Below are 16506 nucleotides of genomic sequence, written 5' to 3' on the forward strand. Positions count from 1 at the left end.
ACTAAGGATGTTGAGCATTTTTCATGTGCTTGTTGGCTGTTTGTATATCTTCGTTGGAGAAATATCTTTTCAAGTCTTTTGGGCATTTTAAAATTGGGTTGTCATTTTGTTGTTGAATTGTAAAGTTCCTTAGATATTCTGAATACTAGACCCTTATTAAATATATGATGTGAAAATATTTTTCCCATTTTGAAAGTTATCTTTTCATTTTTTTGGATAGTGTCTTTTGGTGCACCAAACTTTTACAATTTTTTGAAGTCCAATTTATCAGTTTTTTATTTTGTTGCCTGTGCTTTTGGTGTCATATCCGATAAGTCATTGCCAAACCCAGTGTCACAAATATATTTCTGCTGCTTTCTTGTCACAGTTGGACAGTTTTAGCTCATATGTTTAGGTCTTTCATCCATTTTGAGTTAATTTTTGTATATAGTTTAAGATGAGGGTCTAACTTCATTCCTTGGCATGTAAATATTCCATTTCCCCATTAAATGATTTGTCATCCTTGTCAGAAATCAGTTGTCCATATATGTGAAGGTTTATTTCTGGGCTCTCAATTCTATTCCATTGGTCTATACATCTGTTCCCATGCCAATACCACACTGTTTGATTAATGCAGATTTTTAGTAAGTTTTGAAATCGAGAAGTGTGGTAGTGTGGTTACCTAGAAGTGTGGCTCCTCCAGCTTTGTTCTTTTCAAGATCATTTTGGCTATATGGGTTACCTTAAGATTCCATTTGAATTTTAGGATGGGTTTTTCTATTTTTGTAAAACATATCATTGGGATTTTGATAGGAATTGCATTGAATCTGTAGATTGCTTTGGGTAGTACTATCATATTAACAATATTAAGTCTTCTGATCCATAAACATGGACTGTCTTTCCATTTATTTAGATTTTCTTTAATTTTTTTCAGCAATGTTTTGCAGTATTCAGTGTACAAGTCTTTTGCCTCCTTGGTTAATTTATTCCTGAGGATGCTATCCTTTCTGAAGCTAGTATAATATAATTGTTTTCTTAATTTCATTTTCAGACCATGCATAACCACCACCATAAACACGATTCCAACACCCCAGAGTATTCCCTCAATCTGACCTTACAAAAAGTGGTGTTTTTTTAAATTTGATTTTCCAATTGCTTGTTCCTAGTGTATAGAAATACAATTGATATTTTTATATTGACCTTTTATCCTGAGACCCTGTTAATTCACTTATTAGTTCTAGACAGTTTTAATTCTTTCTTTCCAATCTTTATGCCTATTGTTTCTGTTTTGTTTTGTTTTTTTAAACAGGGTTTGGCTCTGTCACCCAAGCTGGAATGCAGTGGCTTGATCCCAGCTCACTGCACCCTCCACCTCCTGGGCTCAAGTCATCCTCCCACCTCAGCCTCCCAAGTGGCTGGGACTATAGGCATGAGCCACCATACCCAGCTAATTTTTTTTCTTTTCTCTTTTTTTTTTTTTTTTTTTTTTTTTTTTGAGGGTGCAGGGAGCAGTCTTCCTCTGTTGCCAGGCTGGTCTCAAACTCCTGAGCTCAAGCAATCCACATGCCTTGGCCTCCCAAAGTGCTAGGATTACAGGCATGAGTCACCATGTCTGACTATTACTTCTTTTTTTTTTTTTTTTGAGACAGAGTCTTGCTCTGTTGCCAGGCTGGAGTGCAATGGCATGATCTTGGCTCACTGCAACCTCCGCCTCACGGGTTCAAGCAATTCTTCTGCCTCAGCCTCCCATCTGGGACTACAGATGCCTGCCACCACACCAAGCTTTATATTTTTAGTAGAGATGGGGTTTCACCATGTTGTCCAGGATGGTCTCAATCTCTTGACCTCATGATCTGCCCATCTCAGCCTCCCAACATGCTGGGATTACAGGCGTGAGCCACTGTGCCTGGCCTATTATTCCTTTTTTTGCCCTGTTGTCCCAGTGGATAGTGATGTCCAGTACAGCATTGAATCAAAGTGGTAAAATTGTACATCCTTGCCTTGTTCTCCACATTAAGGTGAAACTTTGAAGATTTCATTATTACATATGATGTAAGCTGTAGGTTTTCATTTATTTATTTAGAAACAGGGTCTTGCTCTGTCACCCAGGCTGGAGTACAGGGGGATGATCACAGCCCACTGTAGCCTTGACCTCCCAGTCTCAACAGTCCTCCCACGTCAGCCTCCCAAATAGCTGAGTCCACAGGCTTGTGCCAACATACCCTACTAATTTTTTATTTTTTGTAGACTTGGGATCTTACTATCTTGACAAGGCTGGCCTCAAACTCCTGGGCTCAAGTAATCCTCCCATCTCAGCCTACCAAAGTGCTGGGATTACAGGCATGAGCCACTGCACTTGGCCTAGCTGTAGTTTTGTTTGAAACGTCTTTTATCAGGTTGAGGAAGGTCCCTTCTATTCCTAGTGTACTGAGAGTTTGTATCATGAAGAGGTATTGAATTTTGTCAAATGCTGTTCCTGTATCTATTGAGGCGGCTGTATGGCTTTTCTCTTTTTTTTCTGATAATGTGATGAATTATATGGATTTATAAATATTAAAATAATAAAACGACACTGCATTCTTTGGAAAAACTTCACTTGGTCATGTTGTATTATTCTTTTTAAAAAATGCTGGGCTCAATTTGCTAATATTTTGTTAAAGGATTTTTGTGTCTACATTCATGAGGAATATTGGTCTGTGGTTTTCTTTTCTTGTAATGTTTTTTGTCTGGTTATGGTATTAGGATTGTGCTGGCCAAAACATTTAAAAATTGGGAAATGATTTCCTCCTCCCCTATTTTCTGAAACAGTTTATGTGCAATTGGTATAATTTCTACATTGCAAGTTTGATAGAATTTAGTAGAGCCATCTGTGACTGAAGTTTCCTTGCAAGTAATTGCACATTCAATTTTTAAAATCAACTTGGAGATTTTCAGATTTTCTATTTCTTCTTGTGTCAGTTTTGGTATGTCGTTTTTTTGGTTTAAGGTATTATAAATATGTTTAATATACTTACTTGGCATCCATCTTTAGGCCTTACATAAGTTGTTTGAAACCCAGCCATACCCCACCTCCTTTAGCCTAGTTAAAACTTCCCCTTCCTGTGATGGTTATTTCTGATATAGCCCACTTGTTCTTCATCCCACTGACCCCAAATCCAACACAACTCAGAGCTGCTAACCATGATAAAACCTAATGGTCAACACCAGAGTCATGAAAGTAAGTTCCCCTCTTTGCTCGTATTTTGTTTAAATTAGGTAATCCACAATCCCTATGAGAAAGCCTAAAAGGTAACACCTATGACCTTAATATAGGCATAGCCTCATAGGTCCTTCCTCCTACCCCTTTCACTTTCCATCTCCTTCCCCATTTCCCTCTCCCTCTTCCCCATCTCTTGCTAGTTGAGCTCCCTACTGCCTCTACACTTCCCATCAGCCTCCCATCAGCACCCCTAATCTCCCTGGGAACTATAAGTAATAAATTGCTTCTATCTCATACATTTTTGGTTACAATTCTTCATTGTGCCTCATCTGACACACACACTTGAACCTAACTTTACCCTAGTCAAGGCTGTCCTAGAGAGTGGATATCTTGGCTTATGGACAACTTTCCAGAGACAGCGCTCAAAACCAAATTAGATCAGGTGCAGGGTGCAGTAGCTTACACCTGTAATCCCAGCACTTTGAGAGGCAAAGGCAGGTGGGTCATTTGTGGTTAGAAGTTCAAGACCATCCTGGACAACAGAGCAAGACCCTGTCTCTATCAAAAAAAAAAAAAAAAAAAAAATACAGCATAAGGAATTTGCATATCTTGTCTAAGTTGTCAATATTCTTGAGGATAAAGTTGTTCAAAATCCTTTATTTAATGTTTCAATGTCTGCAGCATTGCCAATAATAACCTCCTTTTGTTCCTGATGTCTGGAATTTATTTTCTATCTTGTTAACTTGCTCAGTCTGATGTCATTTTCTATCAGTCTTAATTAAGGATTTTCTTTACCATTTCTTGGAGTGCAAATCTGTTAGAGATGACTCCTTTTGTTTAACGAAAATGCTTTTATTTTTGCCTTGATATTTAAAAGATATTTTGGTAATTTATAGATTCTGAGTTGCAAATATTTTTCTTTCAGCACTTTAAAGCTGTTGTTCCATTGTCCTCCGGCATTCATTGTTTCTGATGAGATGTCAGCCCTCATTTTGTTCATGTATATAATGTATCTTTTTCTTCTTTGGCTGCTTTAAAAATTTTTGTATTTAACTTAGGCTTTTCAGCATTGTGACTATGAAGTGCCTGGATGTGATTTTCCTTGTATCTATTCTGCTGTGACTTGCTCAGCTTCTTGGGTCTGTGGGCTTATGTTTGTCTTTATGAACTATCATGAAAAGCTTGGCTGCCTCTCGTTCACATAGTCTTCCTCTGTGGTGAGCCTGCTCTTCAGCAGACGAGGTGCTAGCCTCCACTGGGCCTTTTGACTCAACCATGATGGGCTCATCACCACCTGAAATTCAGTTAATCAGGGCTTCTTTGCATCTGCCACTTACTCACCAAATGGAAAAGTACGATTTTTGTTTCCTCTAGTTTTATCTTGTGACCATGATGGTGAAAACCTTTTGCATTCTTCCTCCAAACTCTGAAGCAGAATTCATGGCATTTTCTTATCATCCTCATTCTGTAAACATGGAGGGATTGTACTTTCTACCTTATAAAAGTTAGGTGTGGCCGTGTGACTTGATTAACCAATGAAATGTGAAGGGCATGAAGTATCCTCCTTCTGGGCAGAATATTTAAGCCTTGTGTGTGATTGGGCACCACCACTTCTCTCTGTGTGATCAGCTAATAACAGCCCCCCAGAGAAATCCACGTTAGTCCCCAGAACCTGTGAATATGTTACTTTACATGGCAATAAGTATGATGCAGATGTAAGTTAAGAATCTTGAGATAGGCAGATTATCCTTGATTATCCAAGTGGGTTCAACATCATTACAAGAGGCCTTTTTAGAGAAAGTAGAAGAGTAAGAGAATAAGAGTAACAGAATAAGAGAAGATATGACCTTGGAAGCAGAAGTTGGAGAAGGAGAAGTTGGAGAAAGAGAAGATGCTACATTGCTAGTTCTGAATATGGAGGGAGGAGTACTGAAACAAGGAATGCAGGTGGTCTGTAGAAGATAGAAAATACAAGAAAAAGGTTTCTCTCTTAGGGCCTCCAGAAGGAAGACAGCCCTGCCAACATGTCTTTATTTTATTTTATTTTATTTTATTTTATTTTATTTTATTTTATTGAGAGAGTCTTGCTCTGCCTCCCAGGCTGGAGTGCAGTGGCTTGATCTCTGCTCACTGCAACCTCTGTCTCCTAGGTTTAAGCAATTCTGCCTCGGCCCCGCTAGTAGCTGAATTACAGGCATGCACCACCATGCCTGGCTAATTTTGGTATTTTTAGTAGAGACAGGATTTTGCCATGTTGGCTAGGCTGGTTTCGAACTCCTGACCTTAAGTGATCCGTCTGGCTCGGCTTCCCAAAGTGCTGCTATTACCCACATGAGCCACCACACACAGCCCCAGCATCTCGATTTTAGCTCAGTGAGGCCCAATTCAGACTTTGACTTCTATAGCTATATGTAATACATTTGTGATGTTTTAAGCCACTTAAATTTGATTTTAATTTGTTATAGCAGCAATAGGAAACACATACATGCTGTCATGAGAACAGCAATGCTCCTGGTGGGAAAGGCTCTGTCACCTGTACTCCTGAAGGCAGGTGACACTCAGCAAAGCAGAGCCTCCACCTGACCCTGATGGATGGAGTATGAACAAGAAATAAGGCTTTGGAGGGCTAGGCACAGTGGCTCAAGCCTGTAATCCCAGCACTTTGGAAGACTGAGGTGGGCGGACCACTTGAGGCCAAAAGTTCAAGACCAGCCTGGCCAACATAGTGAAACACTGTCTCTACTAAAAATACAAAAATTAGCTGGGTGAGGTGGTGCTTGCTTGTGATCCCAGCTACTCGGGAGGCTGAAGCGGGAGAATTGCTTGAACCTGGGAGGTGGAGGTTGCAATGAGCCGAGATTGCACCACTGCATGCCAGCCTAGGTAACAGTGCAAGACTCTGTCTCAAAAAATATATATATATATAAAATAAGCCTTTTTTTTTTTAAGCAACTGAGATTTTGCAGGTGTTTGCTTTTATAGCATAGCTACATGTCAGTACAAATACCATCAAATACCATGTAAAGAATTTAAATCTATCTAACTATGCTGTGGGACTTGAAAATTGTTTTTCAATGGGCCCTGAACCCTTTTTCAGGCCCTAGAAGTGATGAAGTATTGGACTATTTTTGCAGGAATCTTACAGATGGTTGAGAATTTATAAACCAAAAAGTACTCGAGACAAGTCTCAATCAGTTGAGAAATTTATTTTGCAAGGTTGAGGATGCACGCCCGGGAGACAGGTCTGTGCCTTTCTTCAAAGATGATTATGAGGGTTTCAAGATTTAAAGGAGAAAGGGCAGATATTGGGGTAAGAGGAAGAAATTTTAAAAAACTGTAGGTAGATAAGAGGCAAACGATTGTCCTTTTGAGTCTTTGATCAGCTGTTCACATGTGAGAAGGGTAAAGGAATAGTCACTTATGCATTAATCTAGCTCAGAGAATCTGCATTTTTACATAAGATGAAATCAACATAGGGCAGAGGAAGCAAACAGGTATGCATTTGTCTCAGGTGAGCAGAGAAATGACTTTGAGTTCTGTCCTTTGTCCCATACCCGTGAAGATAAGCTGTCAATTCACATCGTCAGGGTGAAATTCAACAGAACTGTTCTAGCGTAAATATCTTGGGGCCCATGAGAAATTTCCTAGTGGGCAAATTATGAGGGAGGTAGGTTTGCATGACACAGTTTCCAGCCCGACTGTTCCCTCTGGCTTAGTGAGTTTGGGATCCTGAGGTTTGTTTTCCTTTCACAAATTAGCTCAGCAAGTTGGTTGGGGACTTTGTGTGTTGTGGCTCCTCAGTTCCATAGGGGATAAATACAGAGATTTATGATGTTCTGCTGCTTCTCTCAGGGAGTGGGTAGTTTAAACGGAGGGAGAATCTGTGGATGCATGAAGCCCAGGTAACAATAGGTGGTATGGATTTAAGTCACTTCAGAGGGCCCTGATAACAGTGAAGAAGAGTTACTATGGGGAAAAAAAACTTGTTGAGAGAAGACAGCCTCTCTTAATCACTAATAAGTTTTATCAAATGTTGCTGTTCAGCAGGTCAGAGAGCTACAGTCTTCATTTTACTTTATTTCAGAACAAGTCAAATGACAAAAACAAAACACCAGGCTGAAATCACAGGCTTCTACAAGCAGGTATGCTTCAGGGTTTGTCCTGGGGCCAATGTACATATAACCCTATATTTCCTTTGCTTATCTGTAGAACAGAGCAGTAAATGTTCTCAAAGACCACATTACGATTCTATAGTATTGTAATAAGGACTTGGCAGTTTGCAAAAGGATAAAACCTTCATTGCACTAGATCCTAAGGTAGTGAGGAATGCATTACATTTTTAGAGATTTCTCTCATAATCATAGGATACAAATCCTCAAAAATATCTAATGAATCATTGACTTTAATGCCCTGTGAGGCCCAGAGGGTCTCATAGGAAAACCCTGGGGGTGGGAGTTGTCTTCTAGGTTCTGAGATGAATAATTTCAGGGACTGCACGGCACTGGGGGGTTCCTAGGGTTAGGGATGAAGACAACAAGCCGAGTGAGGAACAGTGTGAACCAGGGCTCTCAAGGGAAGAGACAGATTAAGCAGAGACAAGGAAGGATTGCCCTAGGGAGAATGTCTGTGGGTTGGGCCCATTGTCACAAAGTCTGTTCTGTCTCCAGGTGGCCTGGGACTTGGAGAATCAGGAGGTGAGGGGACTACTTGAAGATCACATGGAGGAGGAGTCTGATCCAGGCCCAGGTGGGCATCCATCCTCTTCCTTCTTGGCCCAGTGAAGATTATACATGGACCCCCATTTACGTGCCTTGGGGCCTTTGTGCTTGCTCTTCTTTCTGGTTAGAAACCTCTTACCCCATATGCCCTTGGCTCACAATAGCTCCTCCTTCTTTTCTCGCCTGTCACCTCCTCCTTCTTTTCTCGCCTGTCACCTCCTCCTTCTTTTCTCGCCTGTCACCTCCTCCTTCTTTTCTCGCCTGTCATCTCGCCCATGAGACTTCCCTGACCACAGCTGTACCTGCCTCATACACCTTGCCACTGCGCATTCTTTTTTTTTTTTGTCGGGGGCGGGGGACACAGTTTCACTCTTTGGACAAGGCTGGAGTGCAGCAGCGCAAACTCAGCTCACTGAAACCTCTGCCTCCCAGGATCAAGTGATTCTCTTGCCTCAGCCTCCCCAGTAGCTGGGATTACAGGCGTGAGCCACCACACCCGGCTAATTTTTGTGTTATTAGTAAAAACAGGATTGCACCATGTTGGCCAGGCTGGTCTCGAATTCCTGACTGCAAATGATCCCCCTGCCTCAGTCTCCCTAAGTGCTGGGATTACAGGCATGAGCCACCGCACCTGGCCTAAGCCATTTTTTATTTTGTTAAGAATATCGTGACTTGACCAAAGGCTTGGGTCTTCTTTGCTCCCTCCTGCTAGGTGTGGAAGCAGACATCCCCTCCACGGCTGGGAGACTGTGCTGCAGAGGAACTACATTGTCATCCCTACCCCCACAGGAATCAGGGCAGGGGTCACACGTTTCTGTGTAAGCTTCTTCTTGGGTTATCCCTCCCAGAGGGACAGGAGAGCAAGGAGCTTAGTGTTACAGCATCCACTCCCCCAACTGCCCCCCACCTCTGTCCCCTCCCCGCCACACACACACCCCTACAGAGAGCCGCTGGGGACATGCTGCTCAGACATCTGCCACAATATGTGTCACCCTCTCACTGGGCTCCCCCGGTGTAAAAGGACAGCCACTGCAACCCCTGTCCCATCCACACTTCGGGGCATTGCCCTAGGCCAGGACGAGAGGCCTTTGGACACACTGAGACCCAAGACCCTGAATCTTGCTGTCAATTTAGGATATGTTTGCAGCTTCCCAAGGCCATGCCCAATTGCTGGAAGAACTCGTGGCTTCAACACACACACACACACACACACACACACACACACACACACCCCATGTCCTTTTTCCTGAAGCAGGTGGCTCTCCCTCTGGTCTGCAACAGCTTCTAAGTTTGCCAAGCTGCCCTGCACTTCCAGCCCACATGCTGGCTTGCTCTCCATTCAGCAGCAGCAAGAGCAGCAGGCCTCTAATTTCGGTTGCTAGACACGTGGTGGATCTTTCAGAGTCTGGGTTTAGAGACAGACACCAGGGAGGCATAGTGCCAGAGACAGAGATGGCAGCTGGGGTTGCCAACCCAGGGGCGGGCTTCCCATGGTGCCATGAAAAAGTGAGGAGACGAATCTCCTTATGCCTTTGCCTGCCTTCCCTTCTCCCTCCACTTCTTCTCAGACTCCACATATGTCTTCTCATGCAAGTGCCACAGCAGCCCTGCATGGCATTTGCTGCATCATCCCCATTGCACCAGGGAGGGAAGGAAACAGAGGATGCCTGGCCTTTTCATATGGAGGCCATCCATGATACATTGATGGACCACCTCTCTTTCTGTCCAGCTCTCAAGACTAAGCGCCGGCACACAGTTCCTGTGTCTGCACATCAACCTTGGTGGGGGTTGTAGCTTGATTTGGAAGGAACTTGCATAGCATAACATCCCGCATTCTTAGCTGAGTCTTTGCCAGGGCAGGGGTACTCAAGGTGCCCTGACTTCTTTATGGCCCAGAGCAGTGACTGACATGGTGCATGTGCAGACCTTAACCAAATTGATGCCCAAGGAATCCCTGGCCTTTACTTAGGAAAGTCGAACACCATTTCCTGGGGAGCTGCTGTGGACCAAATCGTGTTACCCCAAAATTCATATGTTGAAGCCCTAACCCCAAATGTGACTGTATTTGGAGATTAGGCCTATAAGGAGGTGATTAAGGTTAAGTGAAGTCATAGGGTAGGGCGCTGGTAGGATTCACGTCATTGTAAGAAGAGAGCTTGTTTCTCTCTCTCTCTCTGTCTCTCTCCTCCTCTCTCTGTCACTCTCTCTCTTTGCTTATGTGTGCAGGCACGGAGGAAAGGCCATACCAGGGCCTAGGGAGAAGGGCAGCTGTCTATAAGCCAGAAAGAGCCTTCACTAGAAACCAAATCAGCCAGAACCTTCATCTTGGACTTTCCAGCCTTCAGAGATGTGAAAAAATAAATTTCTGTTGATTAAGCATCCCAGTTTATGGTGTTTTGGTAAGGCAGCCCAGGCAGACTAACACAGGAACCACCATGAGCCTGGTCCAGTATGGCCTGGCCCATGAATCCAGGCCCTGGGGCCTCTGATGGACTCTGAAGACAACAGTGTTCCCCGTGCTTCTTGACCCAGGGCTGCAGGCCGGGGCAGGCACCTGCCTTTCCTCCCATCCATGTCCTGCACTGCTCACTAAGCATTTATAGTTTAGTCTTTGAAGACTTCCTGGAAATGACTTCGACTTTTCTTTCACAAATTGATCATCTTCCCCAGAGATTGTGTTGAAGCCTGCCACGAAACTTCCTCAGACCCTCACCTTCCTCCCTAAGACACTGTAAAGAGTGATTTTTTACAGTGATTGCTCCTTGTAGTTCCCATGATACTGTGGAAGGAAGCCCAGGGCTGCCAGGACAGGTCCAGGTGGCACTTGGTATGGTGTGGGTCTGGGCAGGGGCAGGCTTGGGCTTGGGTTGGAGAGTAACACTGAGGTCTGCACCTTGGCATAGGCCACTCTCTGGGCCCAGACATCCTCTCCTTCCTCCAGTTGCCCAGGAATGAGTCGCGGCTCTCTGCAGAGCGTGGCGGTGTATTGCACTGAGTCTGTGCCTCTGTCTCCACTACAGAGGCTGATGCTTCTGGGCTGAGACCTCATTGGTTCAGTTAGTTAGTTTAATGGATTCAGCTTAGTGTGGGAGGAGAAGGGGAAAGAAAAGGAGGGATAACATGGGGGAGAGAAAAAGGCAGGGAAGAAAAGTGGGGAACAGGAGTTGCAGGAGTGAAAGCACTGTGGCCTTCAAATCCCACAGCACAAGGCTAGGAGGGGACACAGACCTCTGCACTCAGTGATACTCAAGCCATCTCTCCAGTCTTTGGTTTCCTCTTCAGATAATGAGACATGTGAGTTCCCAACACCCAGAGCCACCGTGCTTCAGACATCCACCACACTGATGGAAGCGCATGGGCTTTGCTGCTGGGGCCAAATAGCAGACAGAAAGAGGGTTTAGAGAGACAAAGCCTCTTAGAACCTCAGCTCACTTTACATTGTTTTTGAATTCTTTTTCCAGCCTAGCAGGTTTTTTAAAAAGCAGCACGATAATCAGGCTGACATCATCTGGCATTAGTGGGAACACTATAAATATTTCTATTTTGAGTCAGGCCAAAATATTATTTTACAATATCATTTAATCACTTCTTCCAGCATTCACCTAATCACTACAAATGTCAAGCAAATGTTTGAAATGAAAGGAACCGATATGTTAAGACATAAATAAATTTAGGGAATAACAATCACCCCCAGTCAGGCTAAGTACAGAAGGTTCTGGATTTCTTCCAGGGGCTTCCACAGAGCCCAGGAATGTTTTTGCCATTCACTTACACAGCTGAGCTGACCAGTTGCTGTGACAGGGAGCTTTGTTTATTTGGTTTTCACTTTTCGGCATGAAATACAGTTCTTTTGATCCCCCTGCCTCTAGGGGTCTTGGAATGTTTCTAACTAGAATGTTTCTGCTCATTTGCAAAAGTTCTTGCTCCCCTGGGACTGGTGGGTGCCTGGAAACACTGCTAGTGAGGTGAGGTTCTGCTTGGACCACAGCTCTGCTTGGTCAGCTCACAAATCAGGAGTGTTTCTGGAGTTAGAACTTTCCTGCAGTGGTAAGTTTTCATGAAAGATAGCACTAACTTAACTTTTGAACTCAATGTGATTTTCTTGTAAATCTAGCAAAGTGCTTCAGCTGGGGAATTCTCGCACGGGTTCTGTCTTGTCATCATCACCGCATTACGCAGTTTGTGGGCATGTTGGCTTTTGTGTGTGCTGGTGATTCCAGCAAGCTTTCCCCTGATAGAGGAACACTGGTCAGAGGTCTGGCTTCATATCTGGTGTCTGCATCAGTGCTTCTAAAAAGCAAGCAGGGCAAAAGGTATCAGATGTTTGGGGAAGGGGCTGGGGGCCAGGGAGAGTACAGTCGAAAATAAAATAGCCACAGCTTCCTTAAAAAGTAAATACGGGCCGGGCGCGATGACTCACACCTGTAATCCCAGCACTTTGGGAGGCCGAGGTGGGTGGATCACAAGGTCAGGAGATCAAGACCATCCTGGCTAACACGGTGAAACCCCGTCTCTACTAAAAATACAAAAACTTAGCCGGGCGTGGTGGTGGGCGCCTGTAGTCCCAGCTGCTGGGGAGGCTGAGGCAGGAGAATGGTGTGAACCTGGGAGGCGGAGCTTGCAGTGAGCCCAGATTGCGCCACTGCACTCCGGCCTGGGCAACAGAGCGAGACTTCGTTTCAAAAAATAGTAAATGTGTAGATCTGGGTTCAGTGGTTCACACCTGTAATTCCAATGCTTTGGGAGGCTGAGGCAGGAGGATTGTTTGAAGCCAGGAGTTTGAGCAACCTGGACAATAAAGCAAGACTCAGTCTCTATAAAAAAATTTAAAATTAACCAGGTACAGTGGCATGTGCCTGTAGTTCCAGCTACTCAGGAGGCTCAGTTGGAAGGATCACTTGAGCTCAAGAGTTTGGGTCTCCAGTGAGCTATGATGGCACCACTGCACTCCAGCCTGGGTGACAGTAAGACCCTGTCTCCAAAAAAAAAAAAATTTTTTTTTTTAAAGTAACTATGCAACTAATAGGTGATCCAGCAATTGTTGTCTTAGGCATTTATCCCAGATAAATGGAAACTTGTGTTCAGATTAAAGCATACACATAAATTTTCACAGCAGCTTTATCTATAATAGCCCCAAACTAGAAACAATCTAGCTGTCTTCCAGTTGGAGAATGGTTAATCAAACTGTGGTACATCCATACCATGAAATACGACTCATCAATAAAAAGAAACTGACTGTGGATACACACGACAACCTGATGAATCTCCAGGATTTATTCTGAGTGAAAAAAGTCCATCCCCAAAGTCTGCATACTGCATGGTTCCATTTCTATAGCATTTTTGAGATTGACAAAATCATAGAAATAGAGAAGAGGTGATGGGTTACCAGGGTTTATGGAGGGATTGGCACAGGAACAAAGTGTTTGGCTACAAATTGGAGACGCAGGGATCCTTGTGGTGGTGGAAATACCTGGTATCTTAACTGTATCAATGTCAATATCCTGTTTGTGCCATTGTACATAGGTTTACAAGATTTACCACTGGGGGAAACTGGGTAAAGGGTACCAGGCATCTTTCTGCATTCTTACAACTGCATGTGAATCTACAGTTATCTCACAATGAAAACTTTAATTTTAAAAAAATAGGGTGGCCAAGGTGGGCTCATTGAGAGGGTGACATTTCAGCTAATACTTGAAAGAGGTGAAAGAGATGGCGATACAGGTATCTGGTGAGACAATGTCCCTGGCAGAAGCCCCACTTCAGGTGAGCACCTGGCCTGCTCAGTGGCACTGAGGAATTGGTGTGATGAACAAGGTGATACATCAGGGACGTAGCTGGGACTGGACCCAAGGGCCCCAGTAGGCATGGTAAGATCCTGGGCTTTTACTATTAGTGGTCTGGGGAGCCTCAGAGGGTTCTGAACAGCAGAGTGATGTGAGCTGACTTCAGTTTCAACAGATTTCTGTGGCTGCTGAGTAACTAGACTGTAGCGGCCAATGGGGGATAAAGCTGGCATCACTGTTAGTTCACCATAAATGGGCAAGCGAGTAAAATAGTGAGGAATAATAATGAATGTTTTGAGACAAGCAAAGAATGGGCTGGAGAGGATGCGTATGGGGAGGGGAGACAACATTGCTCCCTTAGGGAAGAAGATGACACTTAGGCGAGGCACAAAGTAGGAGAAGGAGCCAGGTTAGAGAGTTCCCAGCAGAGGGAACAGCCTGTGCAAGGGCCCTGCACGGTGCGGGGAGGAGGCAAGACAGAGTTCAGAGACGGAGTCGCTTGCCACCATCATCACCAGTCAGCCATCACTGCTTGGCCTCTCCCAAGGACAGCACTTTGCATCCAGGGCACTGGTCTCACACTCCTGCTGTTTTCCTCAGACAGAGTCACAGAGCCAGGTCTGTATAGCACTTCAGTAGGGGCCCAAGAACAGCCCTGATTTCACAGTGAGCATGAGTTATACTCTCCTCTGTGAGGGTGAGAAGTTGTGGGAAAAATGAAATTCAATCTATTAAATGTGCCTGCTTCCCAAAGCTTCAGACCCACACATGGCAGGACCTGGTGGCCCAGGAGAGAAGGACAGGCAGGTGGGCTTTTGTCCCAGGGAGCAGACACGGGACTGCTATCTTGGATACGTAGAAGTCAAAGTCAGAGTGAACAGACTTTAACAAAATATGCATGTCATGTTTATCTGTTTTCTAGGGCCGCTGTAACAAAGCATCGCAAACTGGCTGGGCTGAAACGACAGAAACTTATTCTCTCACAGTTCTGAAAACTAAATGTCCAAAATCAAGGTATGATCAAGGCATGCTCTCCCTGAAGTTCTTAGGCGTGGATCCTTCCTTGCTTCTCCCAAATTCTGCTAGCCCCAGGTATTCTGTGGCTTATGGTAGCATAACTCCAATCTCAGTCTCCATTTTCACACGCTGGCCTCTCTCTGTGTCTCCACATCACATCATCTTCCCTCTTTTTTTTTCTTTTTTTCTTCTTTTGAGATGGAGTTTCACTCTTGTTGCCCAGGCTGGAGTGTAATGGCACAATCTCGGCTCATTGTAATCTCTGCCTCCTGGGTTCAAGCAATTCTCCTGCCCCAGCCTCCCGGGTAGCTGGGATTACAGGCACCTGCCATCACGCCCAGCTAATTTTTTTGTGTTTTTTAGTAGAGATGGGGTTTCAACATGTTGGTCAGGCTGGTCTCGAACTGCTGACCTCAGGTGATCTGCCCGCCTTGGCCTCCCAAAGTGCTGGGATTACAGGCGTGAGCCACCACACTCGGCCTCTTCCCTCTTCTTATGAGGACACCAGTCATATTAAATTAGGGCCCACACTATGACCTCATTTTCACTAATTACATCTGCAATGACCCTATATCCAAATAAGGTCACACTCTGAGGTACTGGGGGTAGGACTTCAATGGATCCTTTTGGAGAACATAGTTCTGACCATAATCATGTCACACCAGGAAAGGGATAGTGATGAGAAAGGACTGGCAGCTTTTGCTTTGCAGGATCAAGTCACAGATTTTGCTCCAGAGAAGCCATTCTGAGCTCATGTCCACACCCTGTGTCTGCTGACTCTGAATCACTCCCACTAATACCTTTAAAAATACGCTTCAGTCTGAGTGCTTCTGTTATTGATATTGTGTAAAACTTATTTTTATGCTCCTAAAAGCCAGGAAATTTTTGTTATAGGTACACTGCTTTATAGTCACACAAGGCTGAATGACTGATCTTTTACAAACCCTTCCTCTGCCATGGCCACAACACCTCCCAGTTGGGAAGTAAGTGGGGGTAGATAAGGCCAGGACAGATTATGGGAGGCCCAGGAAGCCAGGGGAACTTGAACTGGCTTCGGGAGGCAGTAGGGAGTCATTCAGGTCCCAAGCAGGGGAGTAATATGGGAGACACAGAGTCTCCCAGGGTTGGGCAAGGCAGGATGAAGGAGACAAAACAGGGAAGTGAAGTGTAAATGACAGGAGCAGGAATTAAGCCATCAAGATGAAGTTGCAAGCATATTATCTGATATTTTCAGACTTGGGGAGACAAAGATGAACCTTGAAGCTCCTCTTTGGGAGACAGTGAGACTTAGGGAACAGTGTGTTGTCAGTGATAAAAACCAGGGCATGCAGTAAAAATAGAGAAGGAGAGTTTTAAGTAGAAGGGGAAGCTTAATGGCTTTAAACTTCATCCGAAAGCAAGTGTGTGGTGGTTCTTGAAGAAAAACCTTCTTCTTCAGATGTCTTCTTCCTTCTCTTCAGAGATGGCTCTTTGCTCTGCTTCCAGGCTCCTGGATGTCTCAGTCTCCCCAGGTGACCATGTGGCCCCAGAGGCCAGAGCTAGATGTGCTCCTAATCTTGCAGTCCCTCGTCCTATGTCCTCATCCAAACCAGGGGTCATTGGTATGGGCTAAAGAAGAAGAAAACTAGTAAGGATCTGAGTGAAGTGGTCTGGCTGAGAGCTTGACATGGACAGAGTCCTGGCTCTCAGGCAGATAAATTCTCCTGGTGCCACAGACATCACAGCTGAATCCATTTAAAAGAGGATGGCAAATATATAAATCATGACCTCAAAATTCCTTCAATCTCTCACAGGACACCAGGGAAATATT

The 16506-nt window shown here is 44.4% G+C and overlaps 1 long non-coding RNA gene across 1 annotated transcript; it reads left to right on the forward strand.

The window, feature by feature from the left end:
• The first annotated feature begins 11856 nt into the window (after positions 1 to 11856).
• Positions 11857 to 16268, forward strand: LOC117063983. Its single transcript, XR_004429202.1, has 3 exons — positions 11857 to 11943; positions 14602 to 14693; positions 16182 to 16268. It is a non-coding gene; the product is annotated as an uncharacterized LOC117063983 (long non-coding RNA).
• Positions 16269 to 16506: the final 238 nt, after the last annotated feature.

This window comes from Trachypithecus francoisi, unplaced genomic scaffold (genome assembly GCF_009764315.1).
Source record: "Trachypithecus francoisi isolate TF-2019V2 unplaced genomic scaffold, Tfra_2.0 Lachesis_group19, whole genome shotgun sequence".
In the NCBI taxonomy this organism is placed as follows: Eukaryota; Metazoa; Chordata; class Mammalia; order Primates; family Cercopithecidae; genus Trachypithecus; species Trachypithecus francoisi.